This window comes from Syngnathoides biaculeatus, chromosome 14 (assembly GCF_019802595.1).
Source record: "Syngnathoides biaculeatus isolate LvHL_M chromosome 14, ASM1980259v1, whole genome shotgun sequence".
NCBI lineage: Eukaryota > Metazoa > Chordata > Actinopteri > Syngnathiformes > Syngnathidae > Syngnathoides > Syngnathoides biaculeatus.
In genome coordinates this window covers 9,616,963-9,640,576 of record NC_084653.1, presented here as the reverse complement: position 1 = coordinate 9,640,576, position 23,614 = coordinate 9,616,963, and the positions used below count along the sequence as shown (strand labels likewise).

General features: G+C 38.8%; 1 pseudogene; it reads left to right on the top strand.

Moving 5' to 3' along the window:
- The first annotated feature begins 5,986 nt into the window (after positions 1-5,986).
- On the top strand, positions 5,987-6,106 carry LOC133512780 (5S ribosomal RNA; annotated as a pseudogene).
- The last annotated feature ends 17,508 nt before the right edge of the window (positions 6,107-23,614 follow it).

The following is a 23,614-nucleotide window of genomic DNA, read 5'->3' as shown; positions in this document are numbered from 1 at the left end:
AAGTATAGATATATCAGTTCGTTTTTTTTTTCTTGTCTGTGTTTTACCTGAACAAACTCTCCCCTGACATAACAGCAGATTAAAACGGTACTGCTCCGCGTCTGCTTTAGCTGTGATTCATGTCATTGTCGAAGATGATTTTCTGATTTCCCAATGGTGTCTGTTCCAGGGCGAGAATGCTTTATTCTACCAGTTTCTCAGATTGATCTGTGTATCCGTGCGCATCCTGAAATAGTTCCACTGAGCCAAAAAAACAGATTTGTTGGCTGAGAGAACTGACACACCTGACAGATAAGATATCATAACTGCATTCAATTGCAAGTTAATCCTTCCTAATGTCAGTTTGCAACTCTGCCTGTGTATATATTGCAGGGGAGTCAAACTTTTTTTTCCCCTAATGACTGTGAAACCATGAAAATCTTATTCCTCATCATATTTACACATGAAATGCATGCTTAGTTTTGAATCAGAAATCAAGGCCAATGTGTTTTTGAAATCGAGTAAGTTTCTACACATGATTTGCCTTCACAGGCCACATTTAATTATGTAGCAGACAAGATCTGGACCCCGGGCTGTGGGTTTGACACCTACGATGTACTGTATATGCAAAAACCAACCAAACTGATGTCAATGAAAATATACATTCCGGGTGTAAACTTATCACATATTTTTATGTGACATTAGTGTTAAGACCTTGGGTCTGGTTAGAAGGTTCAAGATAAGAATAAGCAGGCATAGCCAGCTTGTTTTATTATTTTCAATAAGATGCTACAGGTATATCTCTAAAATATTTTCTGTGAACCTATTGATAAAAAGATCAATTCCAGGCTGCAGGCTGATAAATCACAAATTACAAATTGTACAGCAGTAAGATAATGTTTGATGACTTATTTTATCAAGCACCAATGAAGTGGCCTGATTTTCAGTGCAGGTTTGTTGTCCGTCCCGGTAACATAAATTTTAAAAAAATGAGTAATGAGATTTCAATTTGAAAATTGGACTGACGAGAATAAGAAAGAATGCTGGCAGGTGGGAGTAGGATTTGTTCTACCTCAACCAGATACGAACAAATGCTTGAATTGTGTCCCCTCATCACCTGAGATTGTTTCTTGCCCCTAAAAGGTTCTCTAAATGATGTTAACTGCTTGTTGGTGCCACCCTGAAAGCTCTGTGGAACGTGACCATTGGTTCCCTCTTACTGTATCTTACACTCCTCTCCCCAACAAGCCCTCAGAAATGTGATCTTTTTCTCACCATCATTCTTTCCAGTCTGATATTACTCCATCCAGTTATAGAAAGGAAGCACACATAACGATCAATACAGCAAAATAAATGGTCTTATATACAAAAACAGAGAGCTGCTCAGCCTTTAGGGGACCGACTGCTCTTGCTGAAGGAACTGGTTCAGGGTAATTTGCCTCGATCACTATTTCTGATTGTATGCTCTTGTTTATGTGTGACTAAGATCATTACTAAATTATCACTTTTCATTAGCCAGCTATATTCTATCTCTTTTTTGCAGATTACATGCTCTATATCACCAAGTGAATAATGTAACTGTTCAACCTAAATGATTTAAAACGTCTATAAATTGAATTGTTTGAAATAAAAGCTAAAAGGCAATCATGTGAGCAGTTTCTGGGATAGAAATTGATGCTTTTTAGTAATATTATTCAAAAATACTATTATAAGTAAGTAATTTGAATTCAGCATAAATTCTAACCCTGAATTGTGCATTCAAACCATATAAAGGACTGTTTGATATTACACATTTAATAATCATAGTTTCATTGTAATTACTGTATAATGCATTTGGTATTACTGTGTTACTTTTTGTTTCAACGTTGCAATCGATCTATCTGAACTGGTAGGTAGCAACAACTGGCAAGATGTCCCTCATACTACTTGCATTCTCTGTTAGAAGTGGACATGTATATGAATTTAAAGCTATTTTTTTATGGTTGTATTTAAATAGGTCTTTTGATGTACAACTCTAAAAATCTGACGGCTAATAAAGTTACTGAATTGTTTTTAAAAAAAAGTCAGCTGCATGGGAGAGAGGAGACTGCTGAGAGACAACACGTGTAATGTGCGGGTCAGACTACGAGACAAATTTTCTTTCACAATTGCACGATGTCAGACTACTGCAATATACCAGATTACCACTGCACCCCATTTTTTACGTTCATTTTTTACATTACTGTGGGGAGGAAAACACAAGTGAATCGTGCCAACTGTATTATAAGAAGAAAATGGGATGGGAGGGGGGACATTTTGGTGGTCATCAGTGGTCAGGACAGGAAAGGAGTTTGTGTAAGGCTTGCTTGAGGTGTGTTCACGCACTTTTAATACAATACGGCTTGCAAGTAGGCAACAAAATGTTAGGTAGCCTAGCAAGCTAGTGCTAGCACTCACGTTTTTGTGTAAATATGCTGCCGTCCTGTTGAACATATGATCTGGCTAGAGCAGTGAATTCCAACTTTTTTTGGAGCCAAGGTACATATTGATTGAAAAATCTCACAATACACCAACAAACAAAAGTATCACAAAAGTTAAATCCATTAATTATTGGATGTATTACATCTAATAGAAGACCATTAATTTGTTCTGCCTGTCGCTATTCTTCACTGTCATAAATAAATGAACAAAGGTATATTTACTGTAAAGATATATTTTTTTGAACAATTAAGTACACAAGTATATACAGTAAATTAACAGATCATTTAAAAAAGACTTATTGCTCCATTTGGTGATCATGTCAGTGATTGGTTATTTTTTTTTTAACTTCGCTGATCGGCCCCAAAAATCCCAATGATGTAAAGTCTATTATTTATTAAGTCCTGGAGTTGTGACTATGTTTGAACTTTGATGGGAATATTCTGGGTCATATCATGTTCAATAACATCCCGAATGGCATTAAATTAAAGCACTGTGATGAGGGCGTACACAATGATGGCTTGTTTGTTGATATGTTTCTCTCATCAGAATCAATGACTTTTGCTCCGAGTAGGCATATGAAAGATCAGCAAATGAACATCTTGCATGCCCGTCTGTAATACCTGTCATTAATCTTGGGCAGCATATGATTTAGTGCAGGGATCAAGGGCCACTTTTAAAACTGCATTAACATTAACGTCTCCTTCCTGCATTTGAGTTTGATTTATGGTTGCTGTTAGCTAACTGCAAAAATAAAAACTGCAAAAAAACGTGAGCTCACATCAATGAAGTTGTAACGTAGCGATAATGAACGTGTAGGCAGGTCACACTGAAGATATGTTTGACAAACAATGTTTAGGCACATTAACATGAGAAAAACAATGTCAATATTGGTAATTAATTGTTCTCAATGTGCAAGTGTGAATTATGTATTCATTTATGTGCCTTTTTGAACGGTAAGGAAGCATGGAACATATATTAATTATTGTGCCTTAATTTAGTGCTTTATCCCATATAATCCAAGACACCGCCACAAATACCAATAAAAAAATAAAAAATTGGACCCTCATCAATTTTCAAAGTTAAGCTCATAATATCAAGTTCACTGCCATCCACGGGCTGAAAAAAAGGCACATTGATGGCGTGCCCATTGCTCTGGATCTGCAGACTCAACGTTGCACCAAATCATAAATGATTTATCATCTCTCGAGATTATCTTTTCAATATTTCAAAAGTGGTAGAAGACTTCCCTCAGGTCTAAGAATCCCTTGGTGGTTGCCTGTGTGCGAGAATGAGTGTAGAAGGACCTTGTCATGGCAGGGCAATAATGTTCCATGCTGTGTTGAATACAATTGTAAAGGGAACTGTGACACTACTATTCATCTGGATGCGGTTGATAAAAATCTGAAGAAGTGGATAAATACAGTACAAAATAAAAATGAAATAAAATAGATGGCAGGTGTTGAGAGCAACTTCACTTTTACTGACCAAAGACAGACATATGATGGAGGATAGATGAAGGCAGCAGAAATGTTTCCAGGATAAAAAGGAGATATTTGCAGAAACTGCTGACACAAATTATTGATTATATATATAATACAAGAAAAACATGTATTTTAGACATATAAACACACAACTGTGCAATTGCATTGTTTTATATATCTCACAATGGTTGCACTTTGTAGAAACAAGGCTGAAGGGGTGAGCTACAATGATACTGTTTGATTGACCTTCTGATGAAGGAATAATACTTAATTTCCCTCCCTAACAAGGAATGGCGCATAAGTAGATTTTCCCTGGTAATATGCCCTGAAGCTCATTGAGGTTTAACTTTAACTTACTGTTGTAAATAAGGCTAGCTCTTCCACATCGTCATCGATGCAGAGTCCTTCCACCTCCAAAATCACTACTTTTCAGGAAAAAAGAAGGAAAAAAAAGGCATTTTGCTTGATTAACCAACCACTACATTAATCATGTTGCTTCATATTTTATATTGCTATAACATTGTTATGTAACATTAACACAAATTCACCTAAAGTCATATTCAATCGCACATCGTATTTACAAAAACTCTCTTAAGTGTTAGTTCCATAAGACATAGAATTGAGCAATAGGTTTTGGTTAGATAGAGAAATTGGCATTGGGTGAACTAGAGCTTCTCGTTCAATCAATACATAAACCTTAATTAATACATTGTTTAAGAGGTGAGCAGCAATACTTTTATCTGTAAAGAGCAGAGGACCTTCTCTTGGGAGCACAATGTTCCAAAGATAAACAGAACCAGTCATCAAAATCAACATGGACATTATATTCAAGACAATGAAGAATAAATTGAAAAGTGGTACACAGTACGATGCAAGGTCACATTGCCTTTGTGTCCACCACAAGTAACCAATTACATGACTGAATGGCCATAACAAAATGTTAGTTAAAGAGCAGTTATGACTCTATCTGCTGCAGTATTCCTTAAAGCAGACTGGATCTTTACTGTTACACCAAGTATCATAAAACGTGTGCTTATGTGCACTGAATTCAAAATGTCTTCCAATAAGTTCCACCGAAAAACCATTAGACCCGTTGTGCTTATTCCATTGAAAAGCCTAATGGCCTTTACGGTGGGGACAGGTGCTCCACAAATTGCTTCACTTAAATGATTAATGGGGATGGATTTATGAAGAGGGCCGGCCCAGTAGCAGAGACTCTGTATGTGTGGTAAGCATAGGTGCATTTGAATGAGCTGCTGCAAAGTCTGAGGTCCTACTGGCCATTTTTACTAGCTCGTAATCCTGTGTGTCAGGTACTGATGCGGAGGATGAAGTCTAAAACCCAAGATTTAATGACCACACCCTCATTGTGTGAAAAGCGATTGCATGTCACTCATATAAACAAGCAACCCATAATGCTGAACACAAACAAACAAATATGGAAACGCTTCTATTGGTGTTTGGATAAAACATAATTTATTAAAGAAATACATGTGTGAGTCAGTGATGGTGCAGTGCAGTGATTCCCAAACAATGTGCCGGGGTACATTAGTGTGCCGTGAGCGCTCTTCAGGTGTGCAATAGGAAGTTATCCAATTTTATGTAATTGCTAAAAAAAAAACATTTATTCCAAGAAATAATGTATCTTTATTCATCTATTTATGCCAGTGAGGCACAATGACAGACAGAACAAAAAAATCCTCTTCTATTAGATGGCAGGAAGTACATACGGTATTAATCGATCCATTTTTATTGATGTTTACTTTTGTTGGTGTGCTGTGCGAGTTTACAATTGTAAAATATGTGCCTTGGCTCTATGAAGGTTGGAAATCACTGGTGTAGTGGTATACACACACACCTGACTTTGGTGCTTGAAGCATGTGATCAATTCCTATTCAGTCCTGGTGTTCATATGTATCCTGTGACTGACTGGTGAACAGTTCAGTGTAAATAGTCTGCCTTTCGCCCAAAGTTACCTGGTATAAACTCCAGTGATTGTGCGACCCTTGTCAGGATAAGCGGCTTGGATACTGGATAAATTTGTCAAAGCGGTGATGCCTGCATTCGCTTACGGCCATGCTACCCTGAGAACACCCGGTCTTATCAGATCACAGAAGCTAAGCGGGTTTTGGCCCTGGTTAGTACTTGGATGGGAGACCGCCTGGGAATACCAGGTGCTGTAAGCTTCTCTTACCTGCTAGATACAGAGGGGTTGAGTCAGGAAGGACATCCGGCGTAAAACTGTGCCAAACAAATATGCATTCATCTAAGGTGACACGCTATGGCGACCCCTAACGGGACAAGCCCAAAGCAAAAGAAAAAGTGATGCCTGCATTCCTTCCAGTTTAGCAGGATTTGACGTGTAATATTATAATTATGCTATTTTTTCCTCGTAAAGCTTACCATGTTTTTTTTTTTAGGAAAAGTGCTGACTTTTATCAATATTATAATCTAAAGGTGGCTACATTTATGAAATATGAATCCTAGATCACAGAGGCTTCATTATTAAACTCAAAACACACACAAAACACATCAACAAGTGGAATTTTATAAAATATTTAATGAAATCTTGAACCCCAATTCCAGTGAAGTTTGGAGGTTGTGTTAAACAAATAACAGAATACAATAATTTGGAAATCCTGTTCTACCTATATTTAATTGAATACACTACAAAGACAGCATATTTAATGTTCTAACTGATAAACCTATTTTTAGGAAATAATTATGAATTTCACATTTTAATGGCTGCAACATGTTCCAAAAAACCTGGGAGACGGTCGCATGTACCACTGTATTACTGGAGCCGGCCATTAAGAGGGGGGTACAGTCATGGCCCTGCTGTTCCAGCCCAGGCTGGGCGTGTCCCAGCAGACCGACGATGATTAGGAGGCGCACACCTGTGCCTCATCTTCGCTGATTAACCCTGGTACTTATAGGACTCAGGGGACGACTGTTTTTTGCCAGATCGTTGCCTCGCATGCCTCGTTCCCGCACTTCCGCATTCCTGACGCCAACCTCCCGTGTACTGACCAACGCCTGTCTCACGAATTACCCTGTAAGCCTGTCGCCCCTGTTCCTGCTGTTTGTGCTGACTCCCTCCCCGGTTACCGACTCTGGAACGAATAAAGACTTTCTGCTTACCGCTTGCCTGTAACCCGAGTTGTGCATTTGGGTCCGCCCTCGAGTCCCGTTCGTGACAGTAACAACATTCAATAAGTATTTGGGAACTGAGAACACTAGTTGTTGAAACTTTGTAGGTGTAATTCGTTCCCATTTTTGCTTGATGAACAGCTTCCACTGTTCAACAGTCCGCGGTCTCCATTTGCATATTTTACGCTTGATAATGTGCCACAGATTTTCATTGGCTGCAGATAGGCCAGTCTTGTACCCACATTCTTGTACTATGAAGCAACACTGTTATAACACGTGGAGAATGTGGTTTGGCATTGTCTTGCTAAAAATTGCCCAATCCTGCCGATTGAAGTTATGGTGGCAGCTTATCAAGTTGTGGAGGATTTACTGGGACCTGTCCGCTATATTTGTATCGCAACATATGTTAAAAATGGCATCAAACCCATAGCCTGTACATTTAAGAATGTTTTACTTGTGAGGTTTTAGTTTGTTGACCAACTTTAAGGGTGGCCGTTGTCATGGAATGGGTTTTGGTCAAACTTTTCATGTTGCATCTTTTTTTATTTTTTCTGGTCCAGACAGACAAGAAACATTTTTTGACTGACGAACATGCAGTATTCAAACAAAAATTAAAGACTGCTTTCCTATATCATCACCATAGAGACCCCAGCAGCTGTAACACCCATTCTTATAAAAGTGAAGTTCAACGCGATTGGAATGTTAATGGAAAATGTTCCAGAATTCACGCAATTCATTTGTTACCACAAACATCATACACAGTATCATCATCCTCTGATGATTAAAGTGCACCACATTATAGAAAAAAACAGGTTCATTTCGCACATTGATAAAATTAAGCAACCCACGTGGACTTGTCAAAGCACCACCCACTCAAACTGCAATTATTTTTTAACAATATTGTTGATAAATTTACAGTGCAAGATTTTTTCCCTTAAGAGAACCACAGCCATTTTGTATACAAGGGAGAATGCAAACCACTATTATACACTCTCGTAAAGTGGTCATTTTGGTTCTACCAGGAGAGTGATGTTAACATGCTGTAAATGTTGAACAAAAGACAACTTCCAAAGACGCAATCCAAAATAATAATTTCACCTTTCCTCAACAGCTAGATAGATGTTCACAGTTTGAATGTCAGGAACGTTAACGCTGATAGATATCAGATCCCAAATTATGTACAATATGGCTGCAATTACCCTGGCCAAGTGTCCTAATGGCCTCTCGGTTTTACTGGCGCAGCAACATAGGGCTGCGGTAATGGTCCCCAAATCATTTTCACCTTCCTCTCTGGTGCACTGAGAATTCAAATGACAAAGAAAATGGAGGCAGCGATTTGGCCCCCAGATTAGCTATTTATCTTAACTATCTTCCATTCAAGCTCCAAGGGCATAAATCAGAAAGTAAATATATTATTTCCTCATCCTTTTCCAAATCCCCTGACATTTTCTGTCACATAAAAGCACCACAAATTAATCTACAGTAGATCCCTGTTTTTATGCAATTGTGTTACTGGACTATGCAAAAAAAAAAAAAAAAAAAAAGCTATTTAGTAGTTATTACAAATGTTACACATTGGTTGCATTTAGTTTACACGTGCTGAGGGCCAGCACTTCACAAAGACATCTTTTCTCAATTGTTGGTTTCCCATTTTGCCTTATGCAAACGGATGTTGCAACTACAACTAGATCAAAACACAGAAAAGACTAGTTCATTGTAAAACAATCAGTCATCGCTCCTCTTGATCGACAAATCATTAATCTACCCTCCAGCCTTTACAATGTCCCCAGCTGTACATATAGTACATTGCTTTCAAAAATCCTTTCATGTAGATGCTTTAATGTCTGATTCATCACTTAAAGACTTAAAGACACCCACTGCATCGCATATTGGATTTAATCACTTGATCGCAAGCAGAGAGACAGGACAAAGCTTAACCATAGATAAAGCTTTAACTCTTTGTAGGGTACGTGTCATGATAATCAAGTATGCTTTTTAATACTGAACATTGAAGCTTATATTTCAACGTCCTTTTGAATTATAGGTTCAGGTCCAAGGTGCACAGATGTATTTTTTTTTTTTTTTTTTTTGTGGCTACGGAATTTGCAATAGACAAATATTGGTAGATTACTCAATTTGAGATTAATATGTTGTTTTCTTGTTTTTGTCTGTGAACAAATGGATTGTTTTCAAACTCAGTCGTTATTTTTATATTTGTTGAATAACAACGACATGATTAGTTATGGCGGCACGGTGGATCAGCTGGCCTCACAGTTCTGAGGTCCGGGTCTGATCCCAGACCCGTCTGTGTGGAGTTTGCATGTTCTCCCGTGCCTGCGTGGGTTTTCTCCGGCCACTCCAGTTTCCTCCCACATCTCAATAAAATATCCAACATTAATTGGACACTCTAACTTGCCCCTAGGTCTGATTGTGAGAGCGGTTGTTTGTCTTGATGTGCCCTGCGATTGGCTGGCAACCAGTTTATGGTGTACCCTGCCTTTTGCCCGTTGACACCTGGGATAGGCTCCAGCACTCCCGCGACCATCATGAGGATAAGCACCTAAGAAAATGGATGGATGATTAGCCATTAAACAAAATGCCACTTTATGTATTGTACATGCAATGCAACAAAACCAGACAATGTTCGGGCTCACCTGACTATTTTATTGATGTGAGTAACAATCCAAGAGACCCAGAGTAGCCGGGAGGACAAAGGTCTCTTGAAGCAGACATTTATGCGAGGTAATTTTAACAGCACACAAGCTTGTTCATGTACTGTACATGTATTCGGCTACAGTGGGGTCATGTTGATTGAAAGAAAATATGTCTCTGCAGACAAGATGGTTTCTCCGTTGCTTCCCATTTCCCTCTAAATGCCATGTTGAGCATCGTAATACATATTAGTGAGTGTGGGAGGCAGGCAGACAGGTGGTGTACCTGTCACATTAATGATTCCGTCCTGAGTATCACAATATGTAGATAAAAAGAATGGTTCTGCTCTAAAACTGCTTGTCTGAAACTTGTTTTGCAGAATATAGGATTCGTTTTGACCAAGCACAGAAAATATGCAGTCATGGAGGTGCACAGTAGGGTTGTGTGATTAATCATGTGCTGCTTGCACGAGCAAAATGGCTCGCAGTAAATTTGAGGTAGTTTACAAAAGCACAGTAAGTGCTGGAAAATTAGCAACTTTTCCAATACATTTAGTGACTATTTTTCTAAAAAAGCGAAGTGAAACTTTAATTCCTGTAAAAAAACAGACTGAACCCGAAGTCCACTTTCATTCAGTTATGCTATGAGATTTAATTGAACACAAAACATCCATCCATTTTCTGAGCCGCTTATTCTTACAACGGTTGCGGAAATGCTGGAGACCATACTAGCTATCATTGGGTAGGAGGCAGGGTACGCCCTGAACTGGTTTCCAGCCAATCGTAGGGCACATAGAAACAACCTTTCACATCCACATTCACACCTATGATCGATTTAGAGTCTTCATTCAACCTATCATGCACATTTTTGGGATATGGGAGTAAACCAGAGTGCCCAGAGAAAACCACAGCATGCACAGGGAAAACATGCAAACTCTTCACAGGTAGGGTTGGGATTTGAACCCCTGTCAACAGAACTACAAAGCAGATGCTTTAACCAGTGTCAGTAACGCAAAACACAATCATAATAGTAATAATAATTATATAATTCTTTCACACCAAACTCCTGCTGTACCTTTGGACAAAACTGTCACAATCCTTATGTTAGCCCACCTGCTGTTCCAACAGTGTTGGGGGATTTGGGGTGCATGCAGTTGTTTAAACGTAAACAAACAATTTCAGGTTTCCAACAGTTGTTATTTCCTCCATTGGCAAGTAACTTTAGATTCCTCAGTGAGGAGATTCCAGCCAGCACCGTGTTAGGGATGAAGCATCCCACAGTTGTCGATTAAGCAGTGTGAACAAGAGGGGGGGGGAGTCCAATAGCTGTGGTACTCATCCTTAGTCAAACAACATAAATCTATTGTACAATAGCAATAATACTTTTAAATAAAGAGAAGTTTGTTTTGGTTGTAGATGAACATCGTAAACTGGCAAAAAAAAGAAAAAGAAAAAAAAACATTTTTGTGTCTAAAACAGAGTAATTTGCAATCACTTGTTGGAGCAGTCAAAACAATGCTGCCCTTCAAAGTCATGCTGTCTTAAATGACTTCTCACATAACCTCAGAGGACCTCACAAGAGCTCAGCACAAATAAAAGGATTACCTCGGTGTGTTTTGCCTTCTCTTTAGTTGTCTGTGGCTTTTTCTCGTCTGCAGAGCGCCATCGGCATTGGAACTGGTTTTTTTTTCGTTTTTTTTTTTAAAGTGAGGAGTGAGTTAATTTTTTTTACTCAATGATTAAGAATGATTATGATTAAAACAGTTTGACATGAGAAAAAAAAATATTAGAATTGCATTATTTCCCAAGATAGGTGTTATTCATCCTTCAATAAGTTTCAAAAATTTAACTGGAAAGCAGGTGCTTTATTCTTTGGGAGGTAAATTTTTATGAATTGCTCCTCTGAAAGTGCTCAGAATGGAACATTAATTTTAAGGGTTTTAATTTGGTTAGAATATGAGCCTCCCTAATAGAGGAAAATGTGAACGATGTAACAAATGGATTGTGACATGGATAGAAACACAGAACAGGTTTTTTTTTTTTTTACATGAAATACCACATTCATTGTTTTAAGTTCAAAAGAAATAGATTTGTAATCAGTCAGTCGACGAAATTAAATACACGTGTAGCCAAATCTGAGATTGCTGTGTTTTGACAACTCTTTTTCTCCATAGAAGCATGTTTGTCCAATGCTATTGAATTAGTAAAAGAAAACTGTGGTACTCCCTTGCAACGAACATGTACCTTTATTACAAATTCAGGACTTCTGCTACTTGCTGCTATGAGTTCTCCTCTTCGTTAAAACATTTCTGATAAGTAAGATTGGTGTATGTTTTTGTTTGTGTACAGTATATTCTGTCTAAAGACTGATCCTTCTAACCCACAAAATACTGTATCAGCAGGGAATGTACTTTTATGACAACCATGCTCTTTCACACCTTTTTACATTCATAATTGCCATAAGCACAGCAAAATAATCATTTAGATTGCACTTCTGTACTTCATTATGCATATAACATAGCTTTGGAATCTCTTAAATATGAATGATAGCCCAATGGAATATTTTGGTGTCTAATTTGAACAGTATTTATCACTCTTTAGGCCATCAGGAACCGGCAATCAGACGGCCTGGAGTTCTGCCATGACTGCTTTACGCCATCTGGCTGATTTATGATGATGTCATTATGTGACAATTTGGATTCAGCCCGGATGCGGAAGTCAGATCCTTCAAGTCGGAATTTGGAGAAGACGAGGAGAAAAGATATCCCGAGTGCAATTGCCAGTAGACGCAATCTCAATGCAGAGAGCGACCCAGATGAGATTCGGTAACTAGTTTCAAACCCGTACCCTCGCAGTGTGGGACCAAAGTTCATCCTTTAATATTAGAACGTTAGTGTCCACAGAGTTAATCTGTGATTGCCTCCACGATTTGTGAGACTGAAAGAACAATGTATATTGGATCACTTTATTCTTAAACTTCATTAATTCCATCTTGTAGTTAATGGTTTCACAATATGTTTTACCAAACTTAAAATTCCGTACTGATGAAAAGTACCATAGTCCCTATGACTGTAAATATAAATTATATACATTATATTTGTCTTACATTCACCTTTTTTACATATTTACTCAAAAATTCAAATTTAAAAATAATGCTATTAACAGGGAAAAAATGCTGCCAAAAAAAGTCACCAGTGAGACACTTTGTTGATCCAAAAAGACATTAACTTCACTTTCTGAGGTTGTAACAGTATATGAAAAATATTTTACAATGAAAACTTACAATTATTCCACTTACTTTTGTTATGCATTTCTCCCACTGATGAAGGCAGCATACTTATTTGTAATGGTTGATAACAAACCTTGCATACTATGTAATGTTTTCCAAGCTAAATTCAATTTTTGACAAGAATGGACCAAAAACACAAAATACGTTTTACACTGCTAGCTCTGCTAAAACCTTAAGATATGTCATTAAATATCATGACCAGTTTTTTTGTTTAGTGAGTTTCTCCTAATTCCCACTCTCAGTATCTCAGTGCAGCTTTGACCCATAAATATTTCAGTGGAATGACAAAAGTGTTCATTTTAGTGAAAAATCCAACTACCAGAGGGCAAAGACGGACTGATGAGTAATAAGCCTCACAGTCTGCGAGACTATAGATAGAAAAAGATTTAATGAGCTATTGGATATTTTTTTTTTTTTAAATGAGCTTCCGGATTTTTTTTCCCTCATTTGTAATTATGCCTGAAAAATTCCTTTATGGCCAAGTGTAGTCACATTATCAATCCATCTATTTGCAGGATATGTGGAGATGCACTGGAATATATATATTTTTTAATTCTGCTCCACTCAAATTTGTCTTCATCTTCACAGGGGTTAACAAAACTGCAAGTCTTTATTTTTTATTTTTAACGACACGTGTGACCCTCGCCTTTATTTCTGCAGTGCAATAGAACATCTCTTACGCCGGTGTTTCACTGCACTGCAGGCCCTGCAAACACGCTTTGTTGTGAATCTGCCCAGCACTAAACAGCAGAGACCTATTTGTGAACACAAAGCCTTGCACAGCCAGTAAACATTTCCCATCTGAGATAATGAGCAAACAACAGCTAAAGAAAAATTATTCACCTGCACACTCAACATACGCAAAACATAGTTTCCCTTTTTTTAATGAGTTGTTAATGTAACAGTAAACTGTGGTGAACATGGAAGGCAGTAACAGGATTTAAATCAAACAAACTCTTTTGAGAATAATTTTAGAGGCAGATACAGTGTTTAAAACTGTCAGTGGAACACAACACTCGTCAGGGACAAATTTCTGTCATGATTTTTTTGCTCAGGATAAATTGGAGGATGTAAAGTTCTGTTCGGTAAGGCCAGAGATGGTGTATATTTTATATCATATTCACAGCAGACGCCTCCCACAGACTTTTTAGTTAGGAATGAGAGTGATCACATTGGCGGAATTGTATTATGCATTTCAAACAGCCTTGAGAGTTCATCGTTTTCCAAGTGCAGAGGAGAATTTAGTCAAGCCAAAAGCTGCTGAATTCAGCTCTATGATCAATTACATAACAGAACAGATACAGTATCTGTTTGAAATAAGCAAGTAGGAGCCAGCTCTGGGGTCAGTGCATACATTTATCAGAAACATTTTTTAATTATATTTCTGCTTAACAAACTTGGAATTTGGTCATTTTAGTTATAAGCAGCTCCCTATCATTGAGCCATCCATCCATTTTCTGTACTGATGCTGGAATTTGATGCTTTTTGAAGAGAGTTGTGATGTTTACAGGACCGTAAGAATATTTCCCACTGGCTATGTTTACACATTTTGTTTTTCCTGGGGGGCTGCAGCGTATTGAGTCCCATTCAAATCTTCACTCCATAGTCATGAAATGTGAAATGTTATGTAATCAAGGGATGGTTATGGTGTGTTGAGTCTCATCTCCCCAAAGCAGAGGTCTGGCATGATCTGACATACAGTACACAGTCCCAAATACAAGAAGGCCTACACCTACAATGGATTGAATCCGAAATTCAGAACTGAATCCCAGTTTAAAAAAACAAAAATTAAGTTAGCTATCATTTACCTTCTAAAAGTAGACAATTATTCATGGGTTTGATTTATCATTCACTGAGGCTTTCATCTACTTCCTGTCTGAGTGGGGCTTCTTTTTTTACATATCAGCCCTAGTATGTCATTTTAACAACAAAGTCATACTCGCCTCACTCAATCTGTGCGGCAGATTTGGTTTTCAAAAGCTCTTCTCTATAATGACGATTCCTTGATGTTGCCTCCCATATCCGACTGAATAGCACATTGGGGTGAATCAGATCACCGACGTCTCAGTAGATCTTCAAGGATACTGGCAAAATGTCAGTGTCGGTGCATTTTAAAATAGACATCATCTTATGATAAATGCGCTGCTCTGCCCCTTTGTAGAAAAGGTCAAAGTTTTTACGGAGGACGTTGGTTTGGTTCACTCATATTTAAATTTCTCCAGATTGTACTGTAGTGACACTTTTCCCTTCAGTTGAGACTGCTGCATTGATTGACATCTGTTCTTTAACATAAATCTCTTGTCACGTGGCAAAAATAAGCCCTACACAGCACACAATTCCTCAAAGGAGCTGTAATGCAATATTGTCTTCATGTGGAACTCAATTTACTGAAGATTTCTTTTGCCATAAATTGGTGCAACTGCCCAGTTTTCTCATCACCGGCCTAAAGAACAATTTTGAAATTATACCCTAAAGTAGTGACACGACAAAGTGTATTCTGGGACTGGAGCTATGCATTGCATGCACTTAAAGTAGAGATGGTAATGTCTCATCCCTAATTCAATGCAAGCACTTTCCGGCAGGCAGGGTCAAATGGTGATATAATTGTAGTTTTGATTAATCCTCCAGTAACGCTAATGCATTTTTATTAAATGCTAACTCTAATAGAATGCATTGCAAAAACTAACAAAAGTACAAACAAATTTAAGTTAATGGCTTGCATACTAAGAGTGAGGCATCGCTCACAGAACTGATTAGTTTCTTACAACTATTCTACAATTCGTATCTGTTTCTTTATTTGCCAAAGTGCTAGCTGTACAATTTCAGTGCGGTTAGGATAATTTTACACATACGAATGACTGCACGGTGTTCGACTTTTTGGTTTTGTATTTATTTCAGGATTAAAGAGAACAAAGTTATTCACCTCTGAATGAACTTCAGGTTCTTTTCAAAAGATTAGAGATACAGCTTTGTCGGAAAAACAATACTCTGGCATATCACAGAGAACATTGCTTGAAATATTAACGTATGGCTCTCTGTAATGGCCTATCAAGTATTACTAGAGCGATAAGAAGAAAAAGAAGAAGAAGAAAAGTCAAAACGTGATAAAGAAGTTGCACCATGAAACATGATTAAGGCTCTATGAAACCAGGTAGCGCCTGGCAGAGAAAATAAATACGAGCAACTGCTCTGGCTCAATCCTAAAGTTTATTTTTAAACTATGTTTATTACTGTAATTGACCTAAGTTATTTAAAGACACTGACACACGCAATAAATTGTCCCGCATGCAGCAAAAGCACCCCCAGAGCATAATTGAGCTTGCTTCATGTGGTTGCTATTGTATGCTTTATTTTTGAGTCTCTAAACATAGAGACAATGGAACATCCCAAAAGGCTTCACTTTTGTCTCAGCAGTCTATGGGACATTCTCCCCAAAAGATTTTTGTAATGGGTGAGGATATTGTTCCACAATAATAATAGATATCTGCAACTCACATTGCAAAGTGGGTGCCAACTGCCACACAGGTCATGCCTTATTCACTGCAGCAGCACCTGCTGGATCTGGTGGGTCACTGCCTCACTTAGCCATAATGTAAGTGACTATTAAAACAATTTTTCAGAGTTGGTACCAATATTTAATGTTTTTTTTTCTTCATGGGCCACCAATTTAGACACTTTGGTGGACTCAGTCTTAAAAAATCTAGAATGATCAAAGCGTAACCTTTTGATCTGCACGTGGAGGTGGTGGTCGCAATAATGAATCAAAGAATAACAGGAATCATGTTTTGACTGATATGATGAGTGAATTATATACAAAATTTACAAGAAATAAATATACACATGACAGCACACATTGAGGTTGAACAAAAGAAAACCTACAAAATCTAAATAAATAGCCTTGAAAAAAATATTTGTCGGCAGTTCCACAGAACTGTCACAAGAAACCCAGTAAACACACAAAGGGGTTTTGCATAAATATTTATGCGATAAATAAGGATGGCTGCTTGGAGCAATCTAGTAATATAAATCAAAAACTGCATGAGAAAAAGTATATAAGGAAGGGATTGGTTAAAACAGAATGTTTAGCAAAGTCAGACATGGTCATGCAGTACTATCACTGGTTTCTAACGCTGACTCATGAAATTACAGACTGTTTGAGGCTATACTGTGAACGAGGAGACAAGCACATAACCGCAGATACACTATCACAGGGGGGCTATGCAGAAAGAATATTACCTGTGTTTGTGTGGCCAGGACATGTATGTTACAACTACCCACAATTTGTTTGTTCACTTACTGTAATTGTGACGCAGAAAATGGCTGCATGAATTACACTATGCCATTAATCCAAGCAAACAATTTTCTCGACTTCTATAATCCTGACCCATGTAAAGTGCTTAATTCGTTCCCTTTCTTGACAGAAATTTAATCAACACAGGATCGTGAATAATTTGCATGCTGGGAGTCAACTTAACACAATGCACACAAAAAGAGGCGGGTGCCACATCAGTGTTTGCAAAGGAAATGGGGTGGGGGGAGGGGATGCAGTGAGAAGGAGAACTACCTGGAAGAGAGTAGCTTTCAGAGGAAAATTACTTTAAACTTGTAAATGAAAAAAAAAAAAAAAAACAATGAAAGCCACTGGGTTTTAACATTTTATGCACTCTGTACTCACAGTGCAAGGAGGTCAGTGATGACAAGTATGCATCGATATAGCAGTAGTAGATGCAAATTTGTCTATCACAGTGGTTCAAAGTTGGCGCTGCTAAATTGTGAAATGTCACATTGTCCCTCCCACTTGTCTTGTTGCAGGCGAACACCGTACAGTAATTCATCACTATTTGACGTTGGCTATCAATAAATGTTGCCCATCAATTCAGACTCACGAAAAGCCCTGAAACACAGCAATGCGCTGACCTCCAACATGATAACTGCAGCCCTGTCCAGAGGTGCGTGAAGTTATGGGAAAACAGACTCAACTGCATTGTTTTCTAAAACGCAGGTAAAACATACTGCATGCCTGGATTTGCTGTGCAAAATTGCTCACCCATCAATAGTTGCAGCAGGTGCAGAATCTCCAAAACATTGAGCTTCCTTGGAAGCTCCTTTCTCATTCTGTGTGCAGATGCTCCATACAGCTTTGTTGAATTACTAAAATTGATTGAAAAAGCTGAAATCTGTGAAATTCTCTGTGAGATACGTGGCACTTATTAGTGAAGGAAAGGCTTTTTCCCCACTTTCACTGCATGGAAAAAATATGATTCAGAGCTGAGACCAAACAACTTTGTTTCCTTGATAGGTTGGATCCTGTGTTCGCCACTCTGCACGTCGTCATCTTCTTTTTGCTTTGGGCTTGTCCAGTTAGGGTTCATTAAATTGTGTCATCCTTTTCCATGTAAGCCTATCTCCTGCATCTTCCTAACACCAACAGCAATATTCCCTCACAACAACAATCAACTTTCTCTCTGGTCTTCGTCTCGCTCTTTTGCCTCGCAGCTCCAACCTTTTCTACCAATATACTCACTCTTGCTCTTCGTGAGGTGTCCAAACTATCGAAGTCTGCTCTCTCTAACTTTGTCTCCAAAACATCCAACTTTGGCTGTCCCTCTGATGTGCTCATTTCTAATTTTATCCAACCTGGTCACTCCGAGCAAGAACCTCAACATCTTCATTTCTGCCACCTCAAGCTCTGCTTCCTGTTGTCTTTTAGGTGTCACCGTCTCTAATCCCAACATCATGGCCAGCCTCACCACTGTTTTATAAACTTTGCCCTTCATCCCAGCAGAGACTTCAGTCACATAACACACCGGACACCTTCTGCCAACTGTTTGAACCTGCTAACCTGACTCTTCCCCTTCCATTCCTCTAATTCACACACATATATTCTGTTTTATTTCAGCTAATCTTCATTCCTCTCCTTTCCAGTGTATGCCTCCATCTTTCTAATTGTTTCTCCACCTGCTCCCTGCTTTCACTGCATATCACAATATCATCTGCGAACATCATGGTCCAAGGGGATTCCAGTCAAACCTCATTTGTCACCCTATCCATTACCACTGCAAACAGGAAAGGGCTCAGGGCAGATCCCTCCCTCCGCCTTAATTCTTCTGTCACACCAACGGCACACTTCATCACTGCTCTGCTGCTGTCATACAAGTCCTGCACTATTCTAACATATTTCTCCACCATACCAGACTCACGCATGCAGTATCACAGTTCCTCTCTTGGTATTCTGTCATAGGCTTTCTCTAGAGCCACAAAGACACAATGTAGCTCCTTCTGACCTGCTCTGTGTTCTTCATTAACATCTCAAGGCAAATAATACATCTGTAGGACTCTTTCTTGGCATGAAACCATAATGTTGCTCGGAAATACCAAGTTCTGTTCTGAGTCAAGCCTCCATCCACTACTCTGTCCCATAACTTTATTGTGACTCATCAACTTTATTCCTCTTCACCTTTATTTTTAAAAATGGGTAATAATACTTTCTCCATTCTTCAGGCATGTTCTCCCCACTAGTATTCTGATGAACAAGTTGCTTAAAGACTCCACAGCCACCTCTCCAAACTGCTTCCATACCTCCACAGGTATGTCATCAGTACCAACTGCTGTCCATTTTTAATCCTCTTTAGTGCCTTTCTACTTCCCTCTTTCAAATCATTGCCACTTTTTGGTCCACCACACTTGCCTCTTGTACTCTTTGTTTCTCCCTCCCATTTTCTACATTCATCAACACCTCAAAGTATATTTTCCGTCTATTTAGCACACTACTCGCACCAGTCAACACATTTCCATCTCTATCCTTAATCACCCTGACCTGCTGCACATCCTTCCCATCTCTATCCCTCTGTCTGGCCAACCTGTAGAGGAGAGATCCTTTACTCCTTCTTTCATGTCCAATCTGGTGTATATGTCATCATATGCCTCTTGTTTAGCCTTTGCCACCTCTACCTTGGCTCTACGTCACATCTTGATGTATTTCTTTCTCCTCCCCTTGGTCCTTGCATTGTCCCACCTTGCTAACCACTTTCCTTGTTTGACTTCCTGTACTTTGAGTTTCCACCACTAATTCTCCTTCTCCCCTTTTCTACTAAAAGACACACCACGTACTCTCTTGTCTGTCTCTTTGATCACCTTGGCTGTAGTATTCCAGTCTACCGGGAGCTCCTCCTGTCCACTGAGAGCCTGTCTCACCTCTTTTTGAAAGGCTGCACAACATTCTTCCTTTCTCAGCTTCCATCACATGGTTCTCTGCTCCACCTTTGTCTTCTTAATCTTCTTACCCGCTAAAAGAGTCATCCTACACACCACCATCCTATGCTGTCGATCTACACTCTCCCCTACCACTACCTTACAGTTAGTAACCTCCTTCAGATTACAGTCTGTACAAAATGTAATCCACCTGCCTGCTTCTACCTCCGCTCTTGTAAGTCACTATATGTTCCTGCCTCTTCTGGAAAAAACTGTTCACTACCGGTTTTCCATACTTTTTGTAAAATCTACAACTATCTGTCCTTCAAAGTTCCTTTCCCGGATGTTTTACATAACCTATTTTCACCCTTGTTTCCTTCACGAACATGTCCATTACAATCTGGACCAATCACAACTTTCTCTGTCTAGGATGCTCAGAACTACTTCATCAACTTCTTTCCAGAATTTCATTTTCACCTCTAGGTCACCTCCTACCTGTGTGCCATAGCCACTAATCACATTATATATAACACGCTCAAATTGAAGTGTCAGCCTCATCACTCCATTGGATACTCTTTTCCCCTCCAAGACAATCTTAGCTAACCCTTCCTTTTAAATAACTCCAACTCCATTTCTTTTCCCATCAAGACCGTGGTAAAATAATGTAAACCCTGCCCCAAAACTGATAGCCTGACTGTTTTTCCAGCTGCTCTCTTGGATGCACAAAATATCAATCTTTCTCGTAATCATCAAGTCAACAAAATCCTAGGCTTTCCCTGTCACATTCCTAACATTCAAAGTCCCTATACTCAGTAGTAGGCGCTGTCTATTCCTCCTCTTCTTCTGCTGATGAATCCGCTTTCCTCCTCTTCTTTGTCTTCGACCCACAGCGGCTGAATTTCCACCGACGCCCTGCAGGTTAAGGGTGCCAGGGTGGATGTTGTTAACCTGAGCCATGACCAATTGGTATGGGATTCTTTAGATGAATGCTCATATTTGTCTGGCACAGTTTTACGCCGGATGCAATTTCTGACGCAACCTTCTGCATTTATCCGGGCTTGGGACCGGCCTACACATCACACAGTTCAGTCCCCCATTGCGCTGCATTATTATTATTAACTATTGGAAAACATAAGATGCAAAAGCTTGACCTTGTTGTAATACACAGTACTGTAAATAGTACGCACACAGCATAGGTGTGATTGGATTGTAATCAAGTAATCTCTAGTAGTCAAGTAATAAAGGTTTAGGGGCATAATACTATCCAATTATGTTGTATAGCTTTTCCAGAGCGGTTGAGAAAATGCAATAGAATCCAGTTTATTAAGCAGCAACAGCTTCAAGCAAAACAGCAACTTCAAAGTAATCTGTCAATTATGACATATGGCCTTCTGTAGACTTTGCATTACCTTCTACTTGAGTAAAATTCAAATCAGTTTGAATGGAAGCCTTTACTGTCAGTCTTTCTAACTTATATGCATGTAAAAGGTGATTAAATATGTTCCTCCATCTCGTTGCTGTAGATAGTCTTGGAAAATGTGTTATTTCCTTTTATAATGACTTAAAAACAACATCATTACACCTAAGGGAGGACATGAAGAGAATTCTGAAAATGAATGATTTTGAGCAATTTTTTTCCTAGAAAAATGTATCATACGGACAAACTGTCCGATAACTGTTTGTCTTCTGTCATTCTGAGGGGGATGTGGAACTTGAGAAAGAAAGATGAATATTGATTCAGAATTTGCCTCTCTTTTTTGAGGTACAAAAGGTTCCCAGAAGCCATCTGGTGAAAGATACTGCAATATCTTCACAGTAGTCTATGACGTGAGCATGATAAAATTGGTATCCAATTCAAAGCACAAACGGGAACAAAATCTTACTGGGTTCATAAAGTGGTAATCCGATTGCCTTTAGAGTTAGGTCAAGTGAGTGCCACCTCTTATTCTTTTTTTAACTGAATAAAGTCATGCATGCTTGATGGACTAGCTTCCGCTGACATCTTGCCCCAAGTAGATTTTCTGTGCATCAACCACTTAAATGCTTAATACTTTTATCGTAATTTTTGCACCTTTGCAATCAATAAATATGGCATGGGCACTGGACAGAAAAAAGAAAAAAATTACCAGCTGTAAAATTATCAAAATAGAAGAAAATTATACTTGCAGAAAGTGGGCATTTCTTTTTCAATTTCCTGGGTGAGTCACCCCCCAAAATTCTGAATTATCATTTTTACAGCCTTAGAGTATCAAGAATGACACACCTTGTGTTAGCGAGACAACAAAACAATTATAGCCCTTCCAAAATGGTTACACATTGTTTCCCTGATCAATGTACCTCACAATCATTTCAAAGCTCCAGTGCCTGATTAATCTTTCTCCTCATTAAATCCCGAACACCAAGATTTCCATACTTAAAGCCTTAATATATACTGTATGTCCAAATGGTATCTAGATTAATTTAGTCATGAAGTATGAATTTTATTTTTGAAATAAAAAATTTCCCTCTGAGTATTCCCTTAGTAGCAATGGCAAGAATGTATCTTCCATTTCAATGTCGTTAAACAGCACTCATTTTTGATAACAGAAATTGCATTAAGATTAACATTAATTCATGTTTTTGCAAATCAATTGGTCATAAGAGGTGCTAAGGGGCAAGGTATGAATTTGTCACAAAGTTGAAACCTGGGCGGAAATTCTAAGAAAAGAATATTTTTGAAAATGAAAGGCTTATTGTATGGAAACAGAACCCATTATTAGCTAGGCTGACAGAAAATCTTCACTTTATTAAGAATCTCTCAGTCAGATAAGTCTGTAATAACCTGAGGTCCCTCTCTGTATGCATCGCTTGCCTCATTTCGCGCCGCTTTCGAAGTCTCTCGTATTCTGATTTCAGTTAGCCTGAATAGGCAGTGAGTGAATAGAATGCCAAAATCCTGATTGGAGGCTGTGAATGCTTTATCCCTAATGGCTAAAGCATTCCAACATTTGGAACAGACTCCGCTTTAGTGAATGTGCCGCTGCAGAGAAACGCTGGCGGCGGAAGGCAGTTGTAGGGGGTGGTCTGAGAAGATGCTGAGGGGGATGAAGAGCTTCCTTTCCATTAGCTGATTGAATTGGAAGTTCTGTGGGCTGGGAACTGTTTGGTTAGACTTAAGGACATCTGTGCTCAGGAAACAAAATGTCCCATCAAATCATACCACTATTTAACTGCACAGTAAGATGCAGGCGGCCTGTTTAAAGAACGCATTGGAGCATTTATGCGCACCCGATACATTTCTTTTCATCCTTGCCATGTTTTGGGTGAGCCACTGTGAAGGCTAAATGGACCGTAGTGTGCCGCAGTAGCCGTCCAGCTGTCCTTGACGTACCGCGTATTAGGATCCAGCTTTTACCCATGTGCAATGACAGATT